The 14,245-nt window shown below is 44.5% G+C and overlaps 1 protein-coding gene and 1 pseudogene across 1 annotated transcript in view; one reads left to right on the top strand and one right to left on the bottom strand.

The window, feature by feature from the left end:
- LOC148014661 (uncharacterized) overlaps positions 1 to 14,245 on the bottom strand; it is a 126,276-nt gene that overhangs the window by 88,899 nt on the left and 23,132 nt on the right. The gene's annotated exons all lie outside the window — the stretch shown is intronic.
- LOC148014662 (uncharacterized) lies at positions 7,722 to 9,067 on the top strand (annotated as a pseudogene).

Raw genomic sequence — 14,245 nt, 5'->3', positions numbered from 1 at the left:
AGTTTGTTTCTTGCTAAACCAAGAAACAAGAGATATACCCAAGAAGAAGCAATTGCCACTATGAGAGACACGAGAATCTAAACGTCCATCCATTGTTAGAATATCCATGCAAAGATAGTGAAGAATCAACCTTGTACAAAAGGCCAAGGTCCTAGGTGCCTTTAAGATACCCAAAAATGTGCTTCATTGCCTGCCAATGAAGTACTCAAGGCCTATGTATAAATCTGCTCAATTGGGAGATAGCAAACTAAAGATCGAGCCTCATGTGACATATATAAATCAAGTATCCAACAGCTTGTTGATATGACGTAGTATCTAAGGATTCGTTATTATCATCAAAAACGAATCTAAAACTGAGCTCCAAGAAAGTAGACATGGGCTTGCAATCCTCAAATTTAAAACGTTGAAGAACCTATCCAATATACTTGGACTATCTCATAAGATGCCCCTCTCAATATTGGCACATTGGATACCCAAGTAATAGTGAAGTAGACCACAATCTCTCATAGCCAAGGTTTGCTATGAATAACCCTTAAATGCTGCAATTTGACTAGCATTGGTCCCAATGACAAGCATGTTACCAACATCAAGTACAAGAATAATAAAATCATATCCCTGATGTCAAATGTAAAGAGTAGCCTCATTAGGGCTATTCTCAAATCCAAGATACAATAGATGAGAAATTATGCGGACATACCAAGCCCTGGAGCTTACTTAACCCATATCAAGGCCTTGCAGAGATGACAAACTTTGTGCTCCAAGCCTCTCACTTCAAACCCTAGAGGTTGAGAAACATAAATCTCTTCAGTGAGATATCCATGGAAAAATGCCGTCTTAATGTCCAACTGATGCACCTCCCAATGAAAATGGGCAGCAAGGGTAATATTACTCCTCATGATAGTAATGCAAGAGGTAGGGGCAAAGGTATCCTCCAAGTCGATTACTTATTGTTGGGCATAGTTGTCACAAGGACATTAAATTTTATTACTTTACTTAACATTTGATAAAAAGTTAATCAAATGTGTAAATGTGACTTGCAAATGTGAGGTGTAAGTTAATTATTTCATACTGTGGGACCTAGGACCCCAAAATATCAATTGATGCCCAAGGCAAAACTTGTAATAAGTTATATATGAAAAGTACTAGGTGGCACTCGGTGTGAGATTTGGGCCTAGACCAATTTATTGGCCACTAATGTCAGTGGTAACATTAGAGACTAGGCATTAATTAATTAATTAATGTCAATTTAAGGGTCAATAACTAACTAGCCAATTTAATTATTGATTGGTGGATACTTGAAAGACAAATTAGCCCAGTCAATTTAATTATTGGCTAGTGGAATTATATTTCTTGATACTAGAATAATTTTTAAATTGATTTTTAGAATTAATCTTTTGAAAATTATTTAATAAGTTGAATAATGCCGAAAAATGATGTTAAAGGCTTGCCACTTGACAAGGAGGGTGTTAGAGAGCATGGAAATGCTAATCATATGATTTGCAGCCACCAAGGACCATTCCTACAATAGGTAACAGCATTGTGGAGCCCTCTAAGAGCATGTGACAGCAGCCCAAGATTTCTTCTAGTATAAGTGACAGCATACAGGAGGGGGCAGCAATCTTTCTGGTAGTCCTAAGCTATAGGTGACAGCTGTCATGGCAATTTAAGTAGAGTAGCAACAATTTTTCAGCGTTTCTCACAATGAAACTCTGAAATTCTCACTTGATAGCATTCTCTCTCATCCCCCAACCATCTTACAAGCTATCAAAGTAAAATCCACCCATTTGAGTCATCAGAGGTGGAGATATTGAAAAATATTTGCTATAAACCCTAATTTACAGCACAAATCAGGGTTTCATAGCCACATCAAGATGCATGCTTGGAATTGAGGGCCTAGGACTTAAATTCCAACAGTTGATATTAAGGAATTTCAACTAAATTCAAGAGGCCAACCAAGCACTATCAAATTTGGGGCTAAATTTGTCTTCCAAGGAGCAGGGTGAAGCGATCCTCGAGCAAACCAAGGGGCAAATTAGTGTGGAGACTTGCTTATCAGTTTTCACAGCAAGTGGCACTTCGATTAGCAGAGGTGTTCAGAGGACCTCAATTCTACTGCATCCATTTGCAATAAAAGTTAACGAGATAACATAAGGGGCACGAATTTTAGGGCCAACAAGCTATCCACAATTCAAGAATAAAGTAGTAACTTTGCATTTTCAATTTATGTGAATTTTATGCTTGCTGTAATTAGTGTTAAATCGGGTCATTTCCACCCTCTTCCAGAAGGGAGGCTGGTTTCAAGGTTCCATTGCTGGGATAGCATCAACTCTCTTGAATTGGTGGGCCTATGGTATCTCATCGGAAATCTAAAGCTTGCTCTAGTGCTGAAAATGTGATCAGCTGAGCATTATAGCAAGAATGTCTCCAAATAGTGAGATGAAATGAAGCAAGGATGATGCCTCTCAATCTGAACATTCATATGATGAAGGGGAAAATGCAATGCTTGATCTTGGACCATGCATGTAGCATGGGCAGCAATTTGAGAATGAGACAATTGAACAAGAGGTGGGTTCTTCTAGGCCTCTTAAAGATAATGACCAACTAGAGGAAGAGGAATTTGATGATCAATTTAAAGATCAACTAAGGACACCTCATGCAATTGGCAAATGATTCTCAGTTCATGTGCTTTTTGTGCCCCTTAAATGAGGGAAGCAAAGTTAAAAAGAGAAAATTGTCTCCAAGAGCTTCACGACAGCAAGATGCACCAAAGGAAGAGCCAACACACTAGCATGATGTTCCAAATGTGAATAGTGACCATAAGCAAATGATGCCAATGGGCCAATTGATGCAAATACAAAGCCAACTTGAAGGTGGCAATCCAATACTTTTTGGACAACATGGCATGCATGCAATGATGGAGCAGCCAAGGTACTTTGATAATGGCACTAGTTTTCATGCTATGGTGGGTCAAGGACCTCATACGAGAATGTATGACACAACTCCTTATGGTATGTAGCAACCAATGCGTAGTGTGTAAGGTCCAAAGTATCCCAATATGGTTGGTAATACAGCATGATGCTAGGGCACAAAGTGGCAAGTTTGGTAGTGCATATATGCAGCCACTATATTTGAGACTCCTAGTATTAATGTTGATCATGCAAATGCTCCGCATAGTGCTAGTCATGAGGAAAAATGCAGCTAGTAATGCCTACATGAGGAAAAATGCAACCATTCATACATACAATGTATGGGAAAATATATATTGGTATGGTTCGTAGTATGGAAATTCCCATGCATAGTCACATTGCAATGGTCCAAAGTATACAAATAAGAATGTTGTCTAATGCATCTGGTGCTCCTAGCATGTCAAGTACACATAAGGACTAGTCAACTAGATGAAATGTTGCATATTAGTTAAGTTGGAATTGTAGCAATGTGAAAGTATAAAGCATCGCAATGCTCAAGAAGGAAAAAGTCTTAAAACCTAGTGGAGGTTTTGAGGTAAGTAAAGCTTGAGGTAAAGTTTCAATGTGCTTCTTGGTGAAATTTCAACATTGTTTCACCTATGTAAGAATCCAACTAGATGGAGGAGGGTAACCTGGCAGATTATCCTTAGTGATGCACTTTATCTTAATGCGTCTCAATTAGAGTCAATTTTGGATCCGGCTCTTTTAGGTTCACCAAAGGATAGAAGGTCCAACGTATTTCCTGATGCTGAAGGGGGAGGCAACATCTCCACTCCCCTAGTGATGGACAACTTGGTTATATAATAGATCTCAGATGTACTTGGCTTGCATCCATGGTACTATGAGCTAACAGTATTTCTACCATTGGGATCCCTATTGAATATACTAGCCATTGAGTTGGTATGCAGATGTATATGATTTGCACCTAGGCTTTGAAACTATATTATTACAAGGTTGCTAGCATATATGGAATACATGGAATGTACATTTGGATGCAATGTGCGTTTGCAAGGCATGTGTGGAATACCTCGATGGCATGCAATATACATTTACAAGTGATGCAAGATAAGTTACATTGCATGAGTTAAATGTGGTTTGTGGTTGATGTATGCCTTGCATGAATATCATGTAGTACATCGTTGCGATGCGGCACTATTTATGCTTAGTTGATGCATTATAATACCTTGGTGGTCAGAACAACCTTGGGTTTAGGCTTGTGGATGCATCCCTTACGGTTCTAACAGTGGTTATGATTCATGTGTGTGGATTGTAACTAGTTTAAGTGACATTAATTTCAAACATGCAAAGGGTATGAGGCTCGTTATGCAATATGTGCACATGTTGTTTGACTATGATGCCAACACATATTTCCACTAATGGCCACAGATGCTTTGGCACATTGTAGTGCAATCGAGAACGATTGCAAGGATTTTAAGAGCATGGTCTACCAATGAGCACATAGAATTTTGTTGCTTTGCTTAGCATGTGATTAAAACTTAATCAAATGTGCCAATGTGACTCAAACATATGAGGCACAACTTAATTATTTCATGTGTGGGACCCAAAACCATGAAATATCACTTAATGCCAAAGGAAAAAGTTGTAATAAGTTATGTGTGGCATGTACTAGGTGATACTTGGTGTCAGATTTGGACCAAGACTAATTTATTCGCCACTAATGTTAGTGGTTACATTAGAGACTAGACATTAATTAATTAATTAATGCCAGTCTAACAGTTAATAATTGCTTAGGGATACTTGGAAGACAAATCGGCCTAGCCAATTTAAATATTGGCTAGTGAAATTATATTTCTAAGAACTAGAATAATTATTAATATAATTTTCAAAATTAATCTTTTGAAAATTAATTTAATAAGTTAGATAATGCTGAAAAATGGAATCAAAAGGCTGCCAATTGGCAAAACTTGCCTATACAAGTGGAAAAAAACGTTTTTGGGATAGGTGGAAGTTTATTCCAGCCATTATGGAAGAGGAGGCGATTAGAGAGCAACTAGATGTTGCTGATGTAAATTGCAGCCACCAGGATCATTCCTACAATAGGCGACAACATTTTTGAGCCCTAACAGAGCAGGTGACAACATCCCACAGTCCTAGTACACATGACACAGCATACAAGAGGGGACAGCAATCTTTCTAGTGGTCCTAAGCTATAGGTGATAGCTTTCATGGAAGTTTGAGGAGGGCAAAAGCAGTTTTTAGCATTTCTCGTGACGAAACTTTGAAATTCTCTCTCCACAGCATTCTCTCTCATCCCCCAACCATCTCTCAAGTTATCTCAGCAAAATCCACCCATTTGAGTCATCAAAAGGTGGTGATATTGAAAAATTTCTATTATAAACCCTAATTTACATCAAAAACTAAGGTTTGACAACCACCTGGAGAGGTGTAAACTCAACTATATGTGATGCACAAGTACTCTTAAAACTCCTCCTCTATCATGTGACTAAAATCTAGAGCAAGAGAAGAAAAAGAAGATGAAGGTGAAGGTAGGTGTTTGCTCAGTCCATAGTGCCTCTAATAAGACATCATGGGATCCTGAGAAGATGGTGTTTGAGATATTATGAATCAAATTACATTTCGCTCATGTACCTTGCACAAAACCAAGCCTCCGTAATATCCGTAGCATACTCTTTACAAGAACACCGCCTGTGATACCTTGTGAAGATATGCTAGGGTTCGCATTGAGGAAACATAGAGAGTAAGACTATAACTAAAACACTGACTCAAATAGTGACTGACATTCAAAAACTCAAAATGCAAACACAAATAGAGATAGAGAAAGAAGAACTCAAAAGTGAATGAGTGTTGTAAATGAATGCCAGACTGTACAAAATGCTCAAGGACAAAGGTGAAGAGTGTCAAAGTGTAACATCCACCAAAGATGGATCCCAAGTGCTATAACCACTAGTCAAAGATGTCGTAATGTGAGAAACTCCAAAATGCTCATCACCAAGGCAATAAAAATCCCAGACAACAACACAGGAAGGGGAAGATGATGTAGGTAGTCACAATAGCTGCAAAAACGCAAGCTGATTCCATCGCTAGATGGAGATCAAACTATCGTCAAGTCTAGTCTAGAGTTGTAAATGCAAGCTGATTTGGTTGTCCATGGGAAGGAAACTGCACGCAATAGCTACTAGAATACTAATGCTAGGTGCTCGAGAGGATGCTAATAATGTGGCAGCAACTGCATAGACTGGACCACCACTGAGTGAAAGACTAATGGCTGAAATCCATATGTGGGAGGACGATTGCAAGGATTTTAAGGGGGTGAGCAACTTGTCTATCTGTAGATGCAGAAGGATCCTCCCAGATTAGGGCTTTGCATGTGGGACATCGAAACTCTCTACCGCTCCCTATTTACTGAAATTTTGGGGTTTTCTCAAAGAGCTAATCAATATGTAATGGATTTTCAGCTCAACACCTTTAAACCAATTAGCCCCTTGGCTTGCACGGGGATTGGCCTTCACCCTGCTTGCGAGACATATTAAGCCCACACATGAGATTGGCTGGCTAGCCTCTGAGATCCCCCTGACATTCTTCACTTTCAGCTATTGGAAGTCGAGGCTTAGGCCCTCAATTCTAAGCACACACCCCGCGGCAGCCATCAAACCCTAATTTTTGTTGTAAATTAGGGCTTACAACATAGATTCATCACAATTTCCACCTTTGATGACTCAAATGGCTGGATTTGGCTGAGATAACTTGAAAGATAGCTGAAGGATGAAAGAGAATGTTGTAGAGAGAGAAATTTCAGAATTTCATCGAAAGAAAGGCCTGAAATCTTCAATTACCCTATTCAAACAGCTATGGAAGTTTTTCCCCACAACAAGGGAGCCTCAAAACTGCAATCTCCTCCTGTTGGCCATTGTAATATCGGGCTTACAACATAGATTGGCCAAAACCTCAACCTCTAATGACTCAAATGGCTGGATTTTGCTGAGATAACTTTAAGGATAGTTGAGGGATGAGAAAGAATGTTGTAGAGAGAGAAATTTCAAATTTTCATCACTAGAAAGGCCTGAAATCTTCTACTACCCTATTCAAACAGATATTGAAGTTGTTTGCCACTGCTAGGGAGCCCCAAAACTGCAATCCCTTCGTATTGTCTATTGTCATCATCCTATCTAGGGCCTCCCATTCCTGTCACCTGCTGCAAATGACCTCTTGGTTGGCTGCAAAAGCCCCCTGGCTGCTAGTGCTTGCTTGGGTAGTCCTCTCCCCATCCCAAAACCCCTTATCACCTACGCCACCTCAGCCCTTTGTCGCCTGCTTTATCTGCACCACCTAACGCCAGCCTCTCCCAGCATCCATCAGCTCCTCACCCACCACCTCTACAGCCCCCAGTTCCCTGCTACCATCTCCTAGTCCCACAGTCCCTCCTGTTGCAGACAGTAGACCTGTAATGAAATGGTTGTTTCTCACATACACTGAAATGGTTATCCTCTATTCTGAACTGTGAATCGAGCTCCCCTACAGGCCCAACACAACAAGAAAGAGTTCGCCCCCAGAATGGAGAAGGTCCAAATAGAGCAGATGATTACCAATGCCATCAACAAAGTCAAAAAGGAGTATGACAACGGACTGAGCATAGTGAACAAGCAGCTGAACGATAAGATTAAAAAGCTGGAATTGAAGATAGAAGTCAAAGATGGTGAGATTCAATCACTTAGGCAGCTACTAACTGACATTCAACTCAGCCCCAAGCTAGAGGAAGGAGAAATGCAACCTAGCATGACTGAGGAGCTCACCCGTATCAAAGAGGAAGTACAACAACTCCAAAAAAAGGAGGAGAAGACGATGAAGGAGGCTGTTTCTTGGGTAGAGATGCTCAAGAAAACCCAACAGTAAGTAGAGGAGGTGGAGCAATGGATTCAAATTGCAAAGAAGGGGGAACACCTAGCACACACACCTGCAACAACCATAATCAATGACACATTGGAGGAGGAACAAAAAAGGAAAATCAGAGCACTCCATGTTCGGGTGACAAGGCTGAAGATACATGAAAAAGTGGATGAGGACACCAAGGTGCTATACGCGTTAATGAATATTAAGAAAGATACGCATGTCTCCGCTTGGAGAGTAGGCAAGAAAAGCACAGCAGGGGAAAGCTCAAAAGAGCATCCACTCATTCTCCGCTTCCCCACCATGGAGGCTAGGAGAGACTTCCTAGCTCAACGTCGTACATTTAAGGGGACCGGTGTGTTTCTGGGTGACGACCTCACACCAACCCAACTAGCCCACATGAGGGAGTGCATGCCAAAAATTAAGGCAGCCAGGGAGAAGGGCAAACTCGCCTTCTACAAAGGAGGGAGAATTGTACTCATGGAGAGGCGCCACAAATGACGGTGTGATACCTATGGGACCAGCCTTGCAGTGGCAATTTGGAATTGTAATGGAGCCCTCTAATTGGATGTGGGAGCTTTTGAGGAGACATTCAGAGGGAGAGATATAGTGTTCTACTCGAAGACACATCAGGGACCACATACTACACTTCCACGGGTGACAGGCTATAGGTGGGAGTCAGCTTGCAGGACGGAGACATGCACAGACAACAGTAATCAGGGGTCGGGAGAAGTGGCCGTGTTATTCAGGGAGGAGCTACAGCAGATGATCCAGGTAGTTCGCAGAGATGAGCAGGCCAGATACATGTGGGTGAGAGTGCATGGTGAGGAACGCACTTTGTATGCCCTGATACGCCCCACCCAAGGAGCAATCACCATATGTGGTTTTGGATGAGGATATTTGGGAGTTCTCAAAGGAGGGAGAGGTTATCCTACTAGGAGACTTTAATGCCAGGACAGCCTCCCCATCAGGTGTCTTTCTTTGATGCATTTGAGGAGATGCTACAAGAGCAGGATGTGTCAGAGCTACAGCTGGAGAGGACATCTCAGGATATGGGGGAAGTCACCGAATATGGGAGATACCTTGTGGAGACGGGCACAGCACACAAGTTGGCCATTCTCAATGGCCTGGCTAGATACCCTCTATCCGGCATCTTCACATGTTATCCTCACCGACACGGTGCCAACACAGTAGACTATGTTCTTGCCCCATCAATCCTGATATCTCACATCTAGGACCTCTCAATATCCCCACGCCTTCTCGGAGTTGCAGTGGATCATGTCTTCCTATCATTCACCATCGACCTCCAATTCACTCACACGTAAACCCATCATGCAACTCCCCGACACCCGAGATACCTCTTTTCCAGAGAGACAGAGGATATCTATGAGGCGGAGATCCTTAGATTGTTACATGATGCAGACCCTAACGTTCCATTACAAGGGCTAACTCAGTAGTTCAGTGAGGCCCTACACATCACTACAGGTTAGCCTTCCCACACTCATGACTCACACAGAGAGCCTCCACCGGGGTGACACCTCAGAACAGCCGGTATGATGATGAGTGCCGTGAGACCAGAGCACGGCTACAAAGAGAGATAGCACTAGGGTTCACTATCCACAGACAAGCACAGATACTCTTTAGACACCTCACACGGTGGAAGAAGAGAACATTCTTGGCCCAGCTAGAGCGAAACCTGTATCAGTTATTCTTGAGCCACGACTCTAAAGAGGCTTGGAGGCTTTTCAGAGAGCATTGCCCGACCACACCTATTACGTTCACCGTTGTATGGGAGGAGTATGCAGCTAGTCTTTATACTGTGGAGGGTCAGCCACCTCTTCCTGACCCACTTGAGCCTTGTCCAGAGAAGACCACTTTCTTTATAGAAAGTAGGGTCCGAGAGGCCATTAACAAACTTAGCATAGGAAAGGCACAAGATCATGATGGATTAGTAGTTGAGCACTTGATCCATGCTAGAGATTTGGTGGCAGGATTCCTAGCTTACATGTTTAACAGAGCCATATGTGAAGGCCTACCAGAAAGCTAGAGCACGAACACTATTGTGCCTATCCTCAAGTCAAGGGACCCTACTCTACCCAGTAACTATCGGACTATCATGGTTTGGCTAAGTTATATGCTTCCATCCTTGAGCATGAGTTAAGCAAGTGGGCAGAGAGGTGGGGTACAGGCTGGCTTTAAGAGAGACTTCTCCACATTGAATCTGTGAGAGTGCGCAACGGAAGAGGAAATACGAACACGGAGGGGGAGAGAGAGAGAAAGCAGAAAATAAGGAAGAGAAATCTGCACTGACTGAAATGAATGCTGAATACACTGAAATGGACTGATCAGTCCCTGCACGCAGCCCACAGCGTCAGTGAGGGCACCAGATCAGGCTGATGACGATGGCAGCACCACCACGGGGGAGAAGGAGTGTCGGAATCTGCAAGAAGACAAGTGACCAAGTGGGGAGGGGGGCTGCCAATATATAGGCAACGGACAAACCCTAACCCTAACCCTAAAATGGGCGCAAACCCTAAAATGGGCGCAAACCCTAAAAGTGCCCTAAAATGGGCGCCCCACAACAGTGACCAAAAAGGTGGCCGGGCAGCCAGTGGCTGCCCACTAAAAGAGGCCAAAAAGAAATACACAACCTAAGACAGCCAGTCAAGAGTGACTAGCCTCCCCCATCATAACACATGACAGACATGTCAGAGCTCCTAATGTCCTCGTCTGACTCAGACTGAGGCTCACAGGCAGGAGATGACAAGGCATGACAAACATGACTGCTAACACCCCCTCTCAAATCCTGGATGTGGCTGAAGGCCGAAGAGGAAATAGATCCTGGGGTGGCAAGAGGAATGCCAATGTGGATGAAGTCCGTCGATGTAGACTGCCGCTGAAGGAGCTCCTCACGATCCTGGAAAGCCCCCTCTAAAACACTAGGGGCCAGGGAATCCACAGCCGCATCACCGAGATCGTCCCCCTCTGAAAGGGATGGGGGGTACGAGGGAACCACCGGAGGAGAAGGTGGGGGATGGGAAGGAACCTGTGGAATAGAAGGTGCACAAGCGGGAACGGGTGTAGCAATAGACTGCCTCGGAGGACCCTGTATCAAAGAAGGGGAATGGAGCCTGTAAAGCCCGCGCTCCTGCCAACCTGTAGATAATACGGCTCCTGTAAGAGAATCCTCAATAACAACGGCATGCTCGGTGAAGATCACTCGTGTGCCAAGCCTCGTAAGGCCATAAACTGAGAGGAGGGGAAGGCCCAAGTCCGGAACATGTAGGGCCTGTGAAAGGAAGCTCGTAGGTCGGTCTGTAAACAAAGGCAATGTGCCAACACCACTAATAGGCACCGATAAAATGTCACCAACAGTGACTGAACCCTCTGATGGACGGAGATCCTGTAACAAATCACCTCGGGGAGTCATATGACTCGAAGCACCACTGTCCACTAACCAAGGCTGCGCAGAAGACACTACAGCCACAGAAGAAGGATCCTCCTCCAAAGCATGGATATAAAGGAACACTGACTCATGGGTAACAGCTGGTGTAGAGGTAGAAGAAGGCTCCGATATAGATCCATCCTTCGCTCCCGGACGAAGGTGAGGGTACTTCTTCCAGCATTTCTCCTCTGGATGTGTCCATTTCCCACAGTGTGGGCACTTCGGTCTCTCTGAATCTAAGTCAGAGTCTGAAGAACTGTCCTTCTTCTTAGCCTTTGACTTCTTCTTCTTCGTCTGTCCTCCCGAACCTGCAACAAAGGCTCTAGTGGAGTCGGATCCACTAGCACTGACCTCTCTGAGTCGCTCGTCATGCTCCAAGACAAGCGGGGATAGCTCCTCCCATAGAAGCTTCTCACGGGTCCTCGATGTAAGTAGGCTGGTGTAAAAGACATCAAACCGAGGCGATGGCAACTGAGTCAAGAGAATCATGGCCATATCTTCAGAAGATATCGTCCGACCGAGGGATGCAAGCTCATCCCTCATATCCTGTAATCTGTTGATGTGGTCCTTCATGGAAGGACTATCATCAATAGCGAGCATCCGCAACTTCTTTTCAAGAGATATCCGGTGGGCAAACGTCTTCTGCTGATAGAGAGACGCTAGCTTCTGCCACACGTCCGCTGCAGTCTTCAACCTGTGAACATGAACAAGGACAGAATCCTGCAAACTCAGAAAGAGGAAAGATCGGGCTCTAGAATTGAGCCGATCCCATAAGGCTGCACGATCCATAGATGTCCCATCTGAGGGATCCACCATAGGCTGGGGAATAGGAACAGAAACAAGCTCCCAAAGATCGAAGGAGTTCAAGATACACTCCACCTTGCAGGACCATAGAGAAAAGTTGGAGCCATCCAACCGGTCCTCTTTGGGCAGCTAAGGAAGTACGGATACCTGTACAAGGGGTACCAAAGGCTGCATCTTCGGCCCACTGGAAGGGGATCGCCGAGATACATGAATAGAAGGGGGATGGGAACGAGGAAGAGACTCCATATGACGATCCTCGCGATAGAAATCACGCCTCCGTTCAGATGAATGTCGAGACAAAAGCTCATCATCTGAGTCATCAAAACCTGTAAACTGATGAGAAGACATCTTCCAATCTGCAAACACCAAAACACAACAAGGGAAGGTTGCCGGTGCCGAAACACAAACACCAGAAGCTCCTGAGCTGGCCGCCTTGCACAGAACGCAAGGATGATGTCAAACGCAAATGCTGATGATGCAATCACCACAGAAAAACAGCCGCCTGCCTGAAAACGCAGCCTGGGAAGAAGTTGCCAGCAGGAAAAGAGCCGCCGGACGATGGAACAACAACCAGAACAGCAAGGCGCAGGCTGGAAGGATGTCGCCCAGCTGGAGGAGGGCCGCCCAGGCTGAAAACGCAGGCAGGAAGAGGGTGGTGATGACGTGGCAGCCACTGGAGAAGGCGCCAGCAGCAAACGCAAATTTGTTGACACCAAAACAGGCCGCCCTGATCAAGGAGATGATGCAGAGGATGACGCCTCAGCTGTTGGAGACGTCTTGACCAGCAAACGCAGAGTTGTGGGTGTTCTCCCGCGTAAAACTCAGCTCCGTGTACTCTCAGTTTGGCGATGATACCATGTGAGAGTGCGCAACGGAAGAGGAAATACGAACACGGAGGGGGAGAGAGAGAGAAAGCAGAAAATAAGGAAGAGAAATCTGCACTGACTGAAATGAATGCTGAATACACTGAAATGGACTAATCAGTCCCTGCACGCAGCCCACAGCGTCAGTGAGGGCACCAAATCAGGCTGATGACGATGGCAGCGCCACCACGGGGGAGAAGGAGTGTCGGAATCTGCAAGAAGACAAGTGACCAAGTGGGGAGGGGGGCTGCCAATATATAGGCAACGGACAAACCCTAACCCTAACCCTAAAATGGGCGCAAACCCTAAAAGTGCCCTAAAATGGGCGCCCCACAACAGTGACCAAAAAGGTGGCCGGGCAGCCAGTGGCTGCCCACTAAAAGAGGCCAAAAAGAAATACACAACCTAAGACAGCCAGTCAAGAGTGACTAGCCTCCCCCATCATAACACATGACAGACATGTCAGAGCTCCTAATGTCCTCGTCTGACTCAGACTGAGGCTCACATGCAGGAGATGACAAGGCATGACAAACATGACTGCTAACAGAATCACATCCTCACACTCAAAGCGATCATTGAGGAGGAAAGGGCCCATGGCCGACGGACCTACTATTGCTTTGTGGACTTCCGCAAAGCCTTTGACACAATACCAAGAGATAGGCTGATACATAGATTGCATGCCATGGGAGTACCAAAAGAGCTCAATTGGGGTATTTTGGCACTGTATGAGAGAGTTGTGGGCAGAGTCCGGACACCTAAGGGCCTTTTGGCACCTATTTAGTCCACCATTGAGGTGAAGTAAGGATGCCCCCTCTCTCCGACATTATTTGGCATGTACATTGATGGGATTGCTGATTATATTTCACAGGAAGGAGATAGAGAAGCTCCACTAGCTAGCACTTGATAGCTGACTCTCCAGAGGGTCTACAGAGACACTTGGATGCATTACACTCCTATACTTTGGACAATGGACTTTCAGTGAACCTTGGTAAAACCAAGGTGATGGTATTTAATACTACACCACAATGGGTCAGGAGATCAGCACCTAAATTCACATATGGATCTGAGGAAATGGAGTATGTGGATTCTTATACATACCTGGGAGTCTTATTCACACGGCCCACCTTTTCTATGCGAGAGGTAGCAAACACTAGACTGACTCGCGGATACACAGCACTAGGTGGTTTGGAGAGGATGTGCTCACAGGTGCAATTCCAAGAACCCCGCACCAAGCTATGGTGCTTCGATACACTCGCCACATCCACACTACTTTTTGGAGTACAAATATGGGGGCCCAATCT

The sequence above is a fragment of the Lygodium microphyllum genome, chromosome 25 (genome assembly GCF_053477565.2).
Source record: "Lygodium microphyllum isolate KBCC chromosome 25, Lygodium_microphyllum_v1.1.10, whole genome shotgun sequence".
Taxonomy (NCBI): Eukaryota; Viridiplantae; Streptophyta; class Polypodiopsida; order Schizaeales; family Lygodiaceae; genus Lygodium; species Lygodium microphyllum.
This window is presented reverse-complemented; position numbering and strand designations above follow the sequence as displayed.